The sequence below is a fragment of the Culex pipiens genome, chromosome 1 (assembly GCF_016801865.2).
Source record: "Culex pipiens pallens isolate TS chromosome 1, TS_CPP_V2, whole genome shotgun sequence".
Taxonomy (NCBI): domain Eukaryota; kingdom Metazoa; phylum Arthropoda; class Insecta; order Diptera; family Culicidae; genus Culex; species Culex pipiens.
The window spans coordinates 18,415,078-18,425,970 of record NC_068937.1 but is presented as its reverse complement, the minus strand read 5'-3'; the positions used below and the strand labels follow the sequence as shown (position 1 = coordinate 18,425,970).

General features: G+C 33.2%; 1 long non-coding RNA gene across 1 annotated transcript; it reads right to left on the bottom strand.

Annotated features, from left to right (window-relative positions):
* Positions 1 to 3,453: 3,453 nt before the first annotated feature.
* LOC120415628 (uncharacterized) lies at positions 3,454 to 5,785 on the bottom strand. The gene is made up of 3 exons (XR_005605232.2): positions 5,516 to 5,785; positions 5,323 to 5,439; positions 3,454 to 4,024 (listed from the first exon to the last, which is right to left on the bottom strand). It is a non-coding gene; the product is annotated as an uncharacterized LOC120415628 (long non-coding RNA).
* Positions 5,786 to 10,893: the final 5,108 nt, after the last annotated feature.

The following is a 10,893-nucleotide window of genomic DNA, read 5'->3' as shown; positions in this document are numbered from 1 at the left end:
TTAGAATCATAAAACAAACGCAAGAATTATCAAACAAACTCACTTCCTTTTTCAAATTTTCCGTACACAAAAAATCACACAAGCAAACGAGAGAGAGCTCAGTACTTAAAAGAACAATGTTTTGTCTAGTCAAATTTGTGTACAAGCGAATTGTCTCACTCACAAGTGCGCACAGGTTTTGCGTCAAGAAGGGTAGTGTAATTTAATAAAACAAAACGAAAAAGTCATGATGCGTAAAGGTCATCAAACAATGCCAAGCGATTCATTTAGTAAGCTTAAATTTAAACAAATACACGAACACACAAACAAAAACAAAAACGTATAGATTACAGATTAAACACACGAACAGAAAAAATACACAATTAAATCGTTAAGAGAAACATTGATAAAAGGTTAAGTTAAGGAAGTAGGAAGGAGAGGAAGAAAAAAACACAAAATTTCAAAGTAGTTAATAACTTGATGATCCCATAAGATATGTATATCGTGAACACAATAAGTCTTGGTAAGCTACCAGTAAAAAAAAACACAAAGAAGGTCTACAATAAAAATGAACATTACAAATTGAAGTTGAACTGTTGTTTGATTTATTTGAGAAATGGTCTGCTGCAAAACTATCCGAAAAAAACAATACAAACAATTCAAATTTAAAAGCGATTTTTCTTCCCATTTTTTTGTTATTATGTCTGTTAATTTATTTTGGACGGGATTTTCCATGAAACTTCAATTCTGGTTTTCCTTTATTTCTTAATTTTATTTTTTGAACCTAGGTAAAGGCAAAAGCGAATTTCCAGATAATTGATTTTCGGGGTTTATGAAAATGATCAACAAATTTTGTATTTTTTACTGTTGTAAATTCGTGTAAATTTACCTCTGTTGTGTAATGACACCCATTTAAATGATAAAAAACATGAAATAAAATAGAATGAGATGCAAAATATCATCACTTTGTGGTGTAAAAAATAACTTTTTCCTGGCATAAAATCTGTCAAGAATAATTATGTAATCCCACATCACAATCTGAATGAAATAACATCGGCGCGGTGAACTTTTTGGCTTTTTCCATTTAATTACAATTTTTAGCTAAAGTTACCTCCTTAACCCTCTACAACCTAACCCCGCCTTTAGACGGGCTTCGATCTAAAAAATTGCCAAAAAACAATTTTCCAACCGATTTTTTATCCTTAAAAAGCATTGGAAAGAAGAACTCTTAAAATTTTAGAAAATTTCAGGGTTGGAATTTTCACTTGTTCTATATGACTTTGCCAATGTTTTTAAAAATGTATTTTTTTAGGGGTCAACTTTGGCTGTATTTTTTACTAACATTTCCTATATTTTCAGTAAAAAGAAGCATGCAGTAATTTTTGTAGTGCCCCAGACAATGCCTCTACGCATTTTTTTGCAACTTAAATGATGATTGCCATTCTATAGGAGAAAATAAGAAAAACATGCAAAAAACTGAAAAAGTAACTGTAAAAACGTGAAAAAATTAGATAGGCAAAATGTAATTATATAAGGTGGTAGAATAGGCCAACTACTACCAGAAACAAACATAAACTGAACAAGATAAATGCAAATTAAAATACTAAAAATAAAACAAGAAAATCATAAAACAAGAGAAGTAAAGTTATTCGTAGAAAAAAAGTTGCTCAAAATGACCTCCTGAACACGGGAAAAATAAATATTTTCGAAAAAAAAAATTGGGCAGTAGAGGGTAATAACAGGCTCTGATCAGATGACCGCCGGATATTTCACTTTATTTCTGTTTGTTGTTCTATTTGACCATTTTTGCGAATAAAAATATATACAGAGCGGATTTCAGCTTTTACTAATGGTAGCTAATTCGAACGTATTCAAATTAAAAAGTACTAAAACGTCAAAATTTGGTTGTCAAACTTATGTTTACCTCTCAATCTTTTCGTTTTCCGAGCACGTGGTTTCGTGCTTTTGACAGCTGTCAGTCATTTCAATAATCGCATTCGTATTTAAAAAAAAAAACTTCATCATCCCGGTACGAGAATCGAACTCACGACCTCTGGATTGGAAACCCAGCACGCCGCTCGTCGAAACCCATCCCCTACCGGTCAGTATTCCCAGTGAGCATATTGACTCTTTTAAGGGATCTGACCAGGGGGGCGACATCTATATCTCACTACAGGCAGCTCGCCCGTAGCCAACACAAGTTGTCAACTTCGGCACCAGAACAAAAGAGAAATGTCAACTTCGGCTCCAGCACAAAAGAACAGCTGTTCGTTACGGAACCAAAACAAATCAACTGCGCACTGTAAAAAAAAGTACAAAAACTGCAGGCATAAAATGGAAATAAAGTAATTATTGTTTTTATGTAAAATTTTACCGCAATGTACGTTTAAAAGTTAGTGTATGTTTGTGAGGTGATTTTTATCAATTTATTTGCAAAATAAACTACTAAAGTAGGGATTATTAAGCACACATCGGGCCGATGACCTCATTCAAAGTTGTACTTTTATCACATGAAACGTTTAAGTTAAACTGTGTAATTTGACTTTTACTACAGTAATTCTTACAACAAAAATTGAATTATTAATAAAAGAAATATTTTTGTTTTCACTGTGCGCAGTTTGCGCGCGTTATCAATCTCAATCACCTAAGATGGCGGCCTTTGGCATCCCCCTGGATCTGACTTTGCCGAGCCAGACAGGAATCGAACCCATCACCTTCCGCTTACTAGGCGAAACCCGTAACCTCACGGTCAAGGAAGCTCGGCATATTTATATCTTTTTTTATGTGAAACTGCATTTTATATAAAACATTAAGACAAATTTTATTTTAAAAGCGATATTTTTAAACGACTAAATGAAAGTTTTTTCTATTTCTACAATTTGACATGAAGAATCGGAGGTATTAAAAATATATCAATACCATTCCTCAGAACTCCATTCTGAAAGTTGTCATTCTCTTGAAATCCATTGACAGGGAAATGGACCATTTCCAGATTCAGATTTTGGAGAATATTCCAGACTCCAGAATAAACAACTTTTTTACGAGAATCATGCAATAGAGGAGAAAAGCAACTCGCGACAAAATTTTGAGGCTAGGAATTTTGACAGGTATGATTTTCATAAAGTATTCGCCTCCTTTTCTCTCCCACAAAAAAACTGGGTACAAGGTAGCTGTCAAACTAGGCCAAAATGTTAAAGTCACTCACAAAATGAACTTTGAGTGATTTGAGTTCATTTCTGACGTCACGATTTTCTCCTCTATTAGGTTTGAATATCAGATTTCAAGATTTGGAGATAAATACCGACTCTGGAAAATGAGAGAGATCCTGTAGAATCTTCACTCCGGTCAACACGTCCACTCCATGCTGCAATCACAACTCAACTGCCGCTTGACATTTACCCTCGTTCGTCTGACAGATCTCTCCGCTTACACGCTGAACTTGGTTTACTAATTTTATGTGTACCCTGACTGAAAAGTCCGTCCGACGTCCGTCGTTTGTCGTATGTGCAATTGTACGACGTCGCACGACAATGTCGTGCGACATTCGCACGAATGTCATACGTTTTTGCACCAAAATGTCGTATTTGTCGTGCGATCGATCATCGAAATTGTTCGACATTGTCGTACGACATTCGACCGACGTCGCACGGTTTTGTTATTTAGGATGTCGTGCTATTGTCGTGTGCTGTCATTTCGGAATTTTTAGGTTATTTTCGAAATAAAATTCATTTTATTTGTTGTTTTGCTGATTTTTATTGATATCTATTAGTTTTTACTGGCCTGGCACTTTGTTTTCCAAATATTCACTATCACTGCAGTCACAATTTTCCAAATTTCGCTTGATGATGGCCAATCCGGTAGAATTCGTGTGCTGCCCCGTGAGTAGTTCGTTCACCTCCATCGCTTTCACTCAGAGGTTGTACTCGGCCGCAAGTTTGTTCTTTTTTCCAGGTCTTAGTATTGATAATGGCGATTTTGACATTCTCTAAAAATCAAACACCACCAACACTTTCATTGTCCTGTTTGGAGACTGTTTGATACAGATCTGAAATGAATTAAATAATAAAAAAATACTGTAACTAGGGGAACAGCATCTAATTCCAGCGTGTCTTTAATGTTGCCATATCAGCACTTTGACATTCAATTACAGCTCATAAAAAGCGTTTTCAACTGAAATCAAATGATAAATCGGCCAATAAGAAGTGAGCAAGCAAGTTTCTATCAAAAGTTTTGAAAAATGAGTTGTTTGAATAGTTAAAATAAGTAAATTGGATGGAGTCAGGAGCGAGTGCTTATTTTGCTAAACATACGAGAATTTCCCCTTTTTAATAATTTAATAATTTAAAAATTTAATAATTTAATAATTTAATAATTTAAAAATTTAATAATTTAATAATTTAATAATTTAATAATTTAATAATTTAATAATTTAATAATTTAATAATTTAATAATTTAATAATTTAATAATTTAATAATTTAATAATTTAATAATTTAATAATTTAATAATTTAATAATTTAATAATGTAATAATTTAATAATTTAAAATTTAATAGTTTAATAATTTAATAATTTAATAATTTAATAATTTAATAATTTAATAATTTAATAATTTAATAATCTAATAATTTAACAATTTAATAATTTAATAATTTAATAATTTAATAATTTAATAATTTAATAATTTAATAATTTAATAATTTAATAATTTAATAATTTAATAATTTAGTAATTTAATAATTTAATAATTTAATAATTTAATAATTTAATAATTTAAAAATTTAATAATTTAATAATTTAATAGTTTAATAATTTATTAATTAAATTATTTAATAATTTAATTATTTATTTATAATTTTATGATTTTATAAATAACACCGACCAACAAAGTTTCTGCGCAGGCTCAACTCAAGGGGACCCCAAAAACATGTTTACTTTATATTTTTAAAAAAATTCAAAAATATTTGGACAGAGCCGAATGGGTTTTCTCCAAAGTTTGTATGGAGAATTAGAGCTGTTCGCTATTCCCACAAACTTCATGCTGCCCCCTCGAGTTGAGCCAGGTTTCAGAATTTTAGAGTTTTATAATTTTTACTTTATTATTGTAAAATTTTTGAATACTAGAATTTCAGAAGTAAAGAATTTCAGAATTTTTGTGTTTGAGATTTAAAAAAAGTTTTGGCTCGTAGAATTGAAGAATTCAAGATTTTTTTTTTATTTTATTGTTTAGAATTTGTGATTGCATTAGGTTTGGATCCCCCCTCCTGTCCTCCCCCATGCACATTTCCATCGTCCTCTTTTTTCCTCCCGGCACACCTCCACCGTTTAAAAAAACACGACTCACCCCAATCCGCTTTCGATCGCAGACCGGTTCCTTCCCGTCCCATCTTCCGGCATGATCCGCCGGGTTAACGATGTTTCACGTTCTCTTCCACCGTCGCGAAGGCTGAAATCAGGAAATCTGGAACATAATGTTATGATTTAGCCGCTCGCCCACTCCGGCCGGATCTTTCCAGCAAAAAAGGAACACAACTTACCAATCAACCAGCCAAAATCCTCACGAACCTTTATAACAATATTGTTTTTCTGATTTGATCAAGTCCGAACAAGATCAACTGAAGAGAACTGTCAAACTGTTTGCGTCGACGATAATCGACGTCGAATTGAAGGTAAATCGATGGAAAAAACAATGTCGAGCATGTCGAGTGTTTGTCGCACGTTTGTCGTCCTTTCGACCAATCGATATCGAAACGGTAAAATCAAAACCGTGCGACAACTCGTACGACGTGCGACATTTTTCAAACAGGGATGCCATGGCACACTTTCTTCGTAATGTTGGTACCACTGCGTGATAATGACATTTCGGGCGTTCACCTTTCGAACGCCATTTTCGCTTAAAAACCTGGATATGATTTGAAAATATGTTGAAAAACGAGATTTTTTTAAACAAACTGTAATCTTTGATATTAAACTGGCGAAAAATCTTTTATTTGCCTGCCAAAAAAAATTACAAAAAAAGTAAAAACAATAAATGATTTTTTAACCATTTCTTATGGAAAATGTCACATGCATTTACTTTCAATTTTACTTTCTTGAAAATAGATGTACAATGAACTGAAAACAATTTAAAATGCATTTTTCTGCGTTGATAACCATTTTTTCCATGATTGAACCAAACACTTTTTCCATCAAAATGTTGAAACCACACACTTAGTATTTTTTTACCGAATTTAGATCGGTGAATCATCTGTCAAAGTGATTTTTTTAACGAATATCGGTTGTACGATGACCAATAATGTTACGTTACCAAATTTCGGTAAGTTTTCGCAAAATTCGGTAATTTTCAGTTTGCCGAACTGTTTAGTAGTTTCGGAAAATTAGGTAAATGTTACCGAGTTAAGCAAAATATTGAATGTTTGACCATTTTGAAATGGTAGTCTTGATTTAAAAAAATGAAAATATTGTATTCGAAAAGATCGAAAAGTTTCACGAATGTTTCATATTAGTTGCTGAGATATCGACATTAGAAAATGGTGGGTTGTTTGGATGATACTTAGAAAACATCAATTTTCCTGTTTTTAAATCTTTGCATGGCAATATCTCACCAACTAAGGGTTGTTTCAACAAAATTTAAAAAGGCAAATGTAGAGAATTTTCTCAGCCTTTCAAAAAAAAAATTTTTTCAGTAGTTGGCAAACATGGGCACTTATTGAAAAAAATGAATACATGCGACTTTTTTTTAAAAAGATACCTAAAAATGGCTGTAACTTCAAAACGGTGCAATTTATCAAAAACTTCTATCACAAGTTTGCAGTAAAATCGGAAATGGCTCGAATGGAAATAGTACCAATTACTTAAAATACTAAAAAACGTTGAAAATGTATTGCTTAAAGAAAAGTATTAATTAAGAATCAGCTTTTAATTTCTTTTCTTTTCAATTTGATCACTCAACAAAAACTTATACACTCATTTTTGGTTTTCGAGCTCGGCAGAATTCTGTCGAAAACAGAACAACTGATTTCTTCGGCAGAAAAATGCCGAACTTCGGAAAATTAACTGTCATTTTTCACCGAGTAATCGGTACAATGACTCACATTTTGCCGAGATTCGGCATATATTTCTGCCGAGCGGTAAGTTGTTCTGATTTCGGCAGAATTCTGCCGAAGTTCGGCTTAAAAATCTGAGTGTGTACTATTTTGATTTGAGAAATTAAATTTAATTTGTGACGAACTCGAAGTGATTTATCATTTTATTTATAGAATCAAACAAATATTTTATGAAAATTTGATAATGATAGATATTGAAAATAATCCACTATCTTTTTTTGAATTTAAATGTAGCTATTTTTCACTCACTGTAACGCATTTTTTGTCTTTATATTTGCTGAATTTTTACAGAAAAAAAAACTATAGCTCTATAACCCTAGTTTGCTTTCCACGCCATGAATAAATATTTTCCCATTTACGAAATGTGTGTATTTTACTGCTCATGCATATTTTTTTCTTGTTTTCGTGAATTCGTTTCTGCTGGTACGCTGAAAGGTTTGTCCGTGTCATTTTTTTGTAGGGTCACCTGGTCATGGGTGTAGGAAATTGTGATTCGGTAACTCATTTGAATAAGAAATTTATTTATGACCCTGAATCCATGTTTTTAAAAGCGATGCTTTTTTTTACAAATTAAAAGTAAATAAAAAAATTCAAATAATTCAAAAAAATATCAATCAAAATTTAAAAAAAATATTTTTTGCAATTCCGTCGTGAAACTACTTACTTTTCCTATCATTCTTGAACGACGAAATAGCCTACTTTTCTGTACCAAAAATAACAGAATCGAATAGCAACACTTTTCAAAATAAATGCTGAAAAGTTCTACTTTTCAGCACTGAAATGGGTGCTGAAAAGTTGAACTTTTCAGCACTTGTTTTGAAAAGTATCACTTTTCAACATTTTTTTGATTCAAACGATTTATTGACAAAATACAAGAAAATTTGACATAAAATTTCACTCAATGGGTGTTTTCCGGAATTGCAAAAAATGTTGTATGGAACTCTTTGCAAAACTTGATTTTTTCAGCACTCTTCGTATTTATCCAACTCGGTAAACCTCGTTGGATAAATGTACGACTCGTGCTGAAAAAATCCTCTTTTTGCAACTTGTTGCATAAACTACTATTGTGACACGCCACTGAACTTCATCCCCCAAAATGCCTAGGCTACCATCGACAGAGTAGCCGCTGGAAAAAGGGGTACAAACATTACAGTAAGGGGAAAATATGCAAAAAATGGCACCGTCAACAAAAAAATGGTGGGCTCCCCTTTCAAACGGAAAAATGACACGCGTGGTGCCACATCGCGGGCAGGTTCTTTTTTCATTTGGGGATCAAACATAAATTACGTGGTTTTAAAAACTGTCAATTTGTATTTTTTTCTTAAAGGGAAAAGAAAATTTTGTTTAAATGCATGTGTTAATGTTGAGTGTGATTAATTTCAAACGAAAATTCTACGTGATTTACGGATGACCCCTCTCACTCTGACAAGGGGTCCGTTTTTTCCGGTGTGGAATGGACCACTCGCTCCGTTCGTCCTGCCGGCCGCGAGACAGAGCGAGACGAGTTTGAGCGATTTGAATATTTATGACGTGACCTCGACGCTAATTAAGGTTTTATTAATTTATGGAAAAATAAATATTGCCCCTGTGGAACGTGCAACGAGTGCGAGTGAGTGAGTGAGTGGTGGACCCTTTGTTTTACTGTTTTACGTGATTTGTGATGAAATGTTTCATTTTTATAGTATTTTGTGAAATTGTGGATTTGAATTCAAAATTTAAACAATTTTAAGAAAGTTGATTTTGAATTTTGAAAATTTCTAAAATTAAATCGATTTCTTTTTAACAAAAAATCGTTTTAAGGAACGAATCATTTTGGTTAGTTTAGTACTTAACATGCAGCCGCTGCTGTGATTAAATTGAGCCATCAAATTGAGAAAACGAAACATAGGACATCAAATCCCTGAAAAGCACTCAGCGTGTAATCAAAATGAATTTTCTTTATTTGGTTAATGATGCACTGTGAAAAATTTCTACATTAATTTCATGTAATTTTATGTTTGAACGTATTTTACAGACAGATTTAACTCTTGGTGATTTAAAAAAAATGAAAAATTTCACTTTTTTTAAACAGTGTTAAATGATGGTGGTGGGCATCATCACCGCGTAATAAAAATTCGTTTTAAATACGAGCCCATTTAATTCGAGCGCAGAGGGCGCATCCCTATACCAAAAGACACACACAAGCCAGCCTTGGCGGGGAGAGGGAAATTTGGAGGGAAACAAGATGGATCGGTGACAGTAATGGATTGCGTGTAATATTGCGCGAGTTTCGTCTCATCTCGTCTCTTGTCTGGTCGACGCGGGGGACGAAAATTTGCATTCCTCTTTTTTTTTTGTGTGCTGGAAAAATGTCCTGCTGAGGACGCAGGAGGCCATTTGGAGGTGGAAATCTGTTTGATTTTCCCGGAGAACGTGATATTTTTTATTTCTTTCCTTTTTTTTCGGTGAGTTTTAATTCAATTAGCTTTGCCGGGTGGGGTGATTTAAGGTGGTCACTAACTATCGGCGTTGGGGGGAAGGAAATTTATTTCATTTAGCAGCAGGGGTAATGATACCGACAAATGAGCAATTTAGGTGCGGGATACTGTATGAAATGTATTACTTACCAACTTTGCAAAAATGTCAATTTGTTTCCAGAATTCAAATTGTTTTTTTATTACACCGACAAAAAAATTGAACATACTCAAAAAGCCCAAAAACGCATTTTTTAGACTAAATCAAGTAATAGATTTGAAAATTTAAAAAAATCGAAAGATCGAAAAATTTCATAATTTTTTCATTAATTGACATTAAAAATCGGGCGTATATTTTTGGAGTTACAGTCTTTTAAAAATATCACGCTATTTTGGTGATGTAAAACAAACCTCATTTGTTCTGTTTACTTTTTGATCAAAGACTGTATCTTAGTGATTATTGGTGCATTCTCCAATATCTTTAAAGCAAATTTATATGACATTTTCTGATACAGTCGACTCTCTGGCTGTTGATCTTCTCGATATCAATATTGCTCTTTAGTGCTTTTCAGTCCCTTCAAATATCATGCTTTTATTTTTCGTTCTATAATTTGATACCTTCCGCTCTCGACGATCCCTACAATAATGACACAGAGAGAGTCTACTGTGTTTTCGAAAAAAGTATTTCCAGAGATGGTCGAGCTTCATCATGACTTCTACAGGTAAAAAGGCCACGGTATCAACCAAATACATTTTTTGTGAAAAGTCGAAATAAAAAATAGATAACATTTTTTAAAGTGTAACTATTTTTTCATAGGTCCAAAGAAATACCTAAAATGTTACCGAAGACACCAAAGCGATTTGAAAATCCGTTCTCAAGATACAGATTTTCAATATTTTAATAGCCTGTTCGTAAGGTCAGCTGTCAAAACTTTATGAAAACTTGTACACACAAAGTGTCATAAAAAATACGAAAAATAATGTTCCAACTGTAACAGGATTTGTCCCAGATAATCGAAACTATCGAAACCAACGATACGAAACTGAATGGAACAATTCTTGACTTTTTTTTGATAAGGTCCTATAAACAAATGTAAACATTGAGTGTATCCCTTTCACACCTTATGTCAAAGTCCATCGGAGTAAGCGGGATACACTCAATGTTTACTTTTGTTTATCGGACCTTATAAAAAAAAGTCAAGAATTATGCTACAAGGTCGGCTTGACCGCGACCCTTATCGAACTGTAAGAATGAAACGCACTTCGCTTAAGCGCCAACACGACCCTAGCAGGGACGCGTACGAAGTCGCGAGATGAAGCCTGCCCGGACTAGCTCGCTCAGGGCGGGTCTGACTG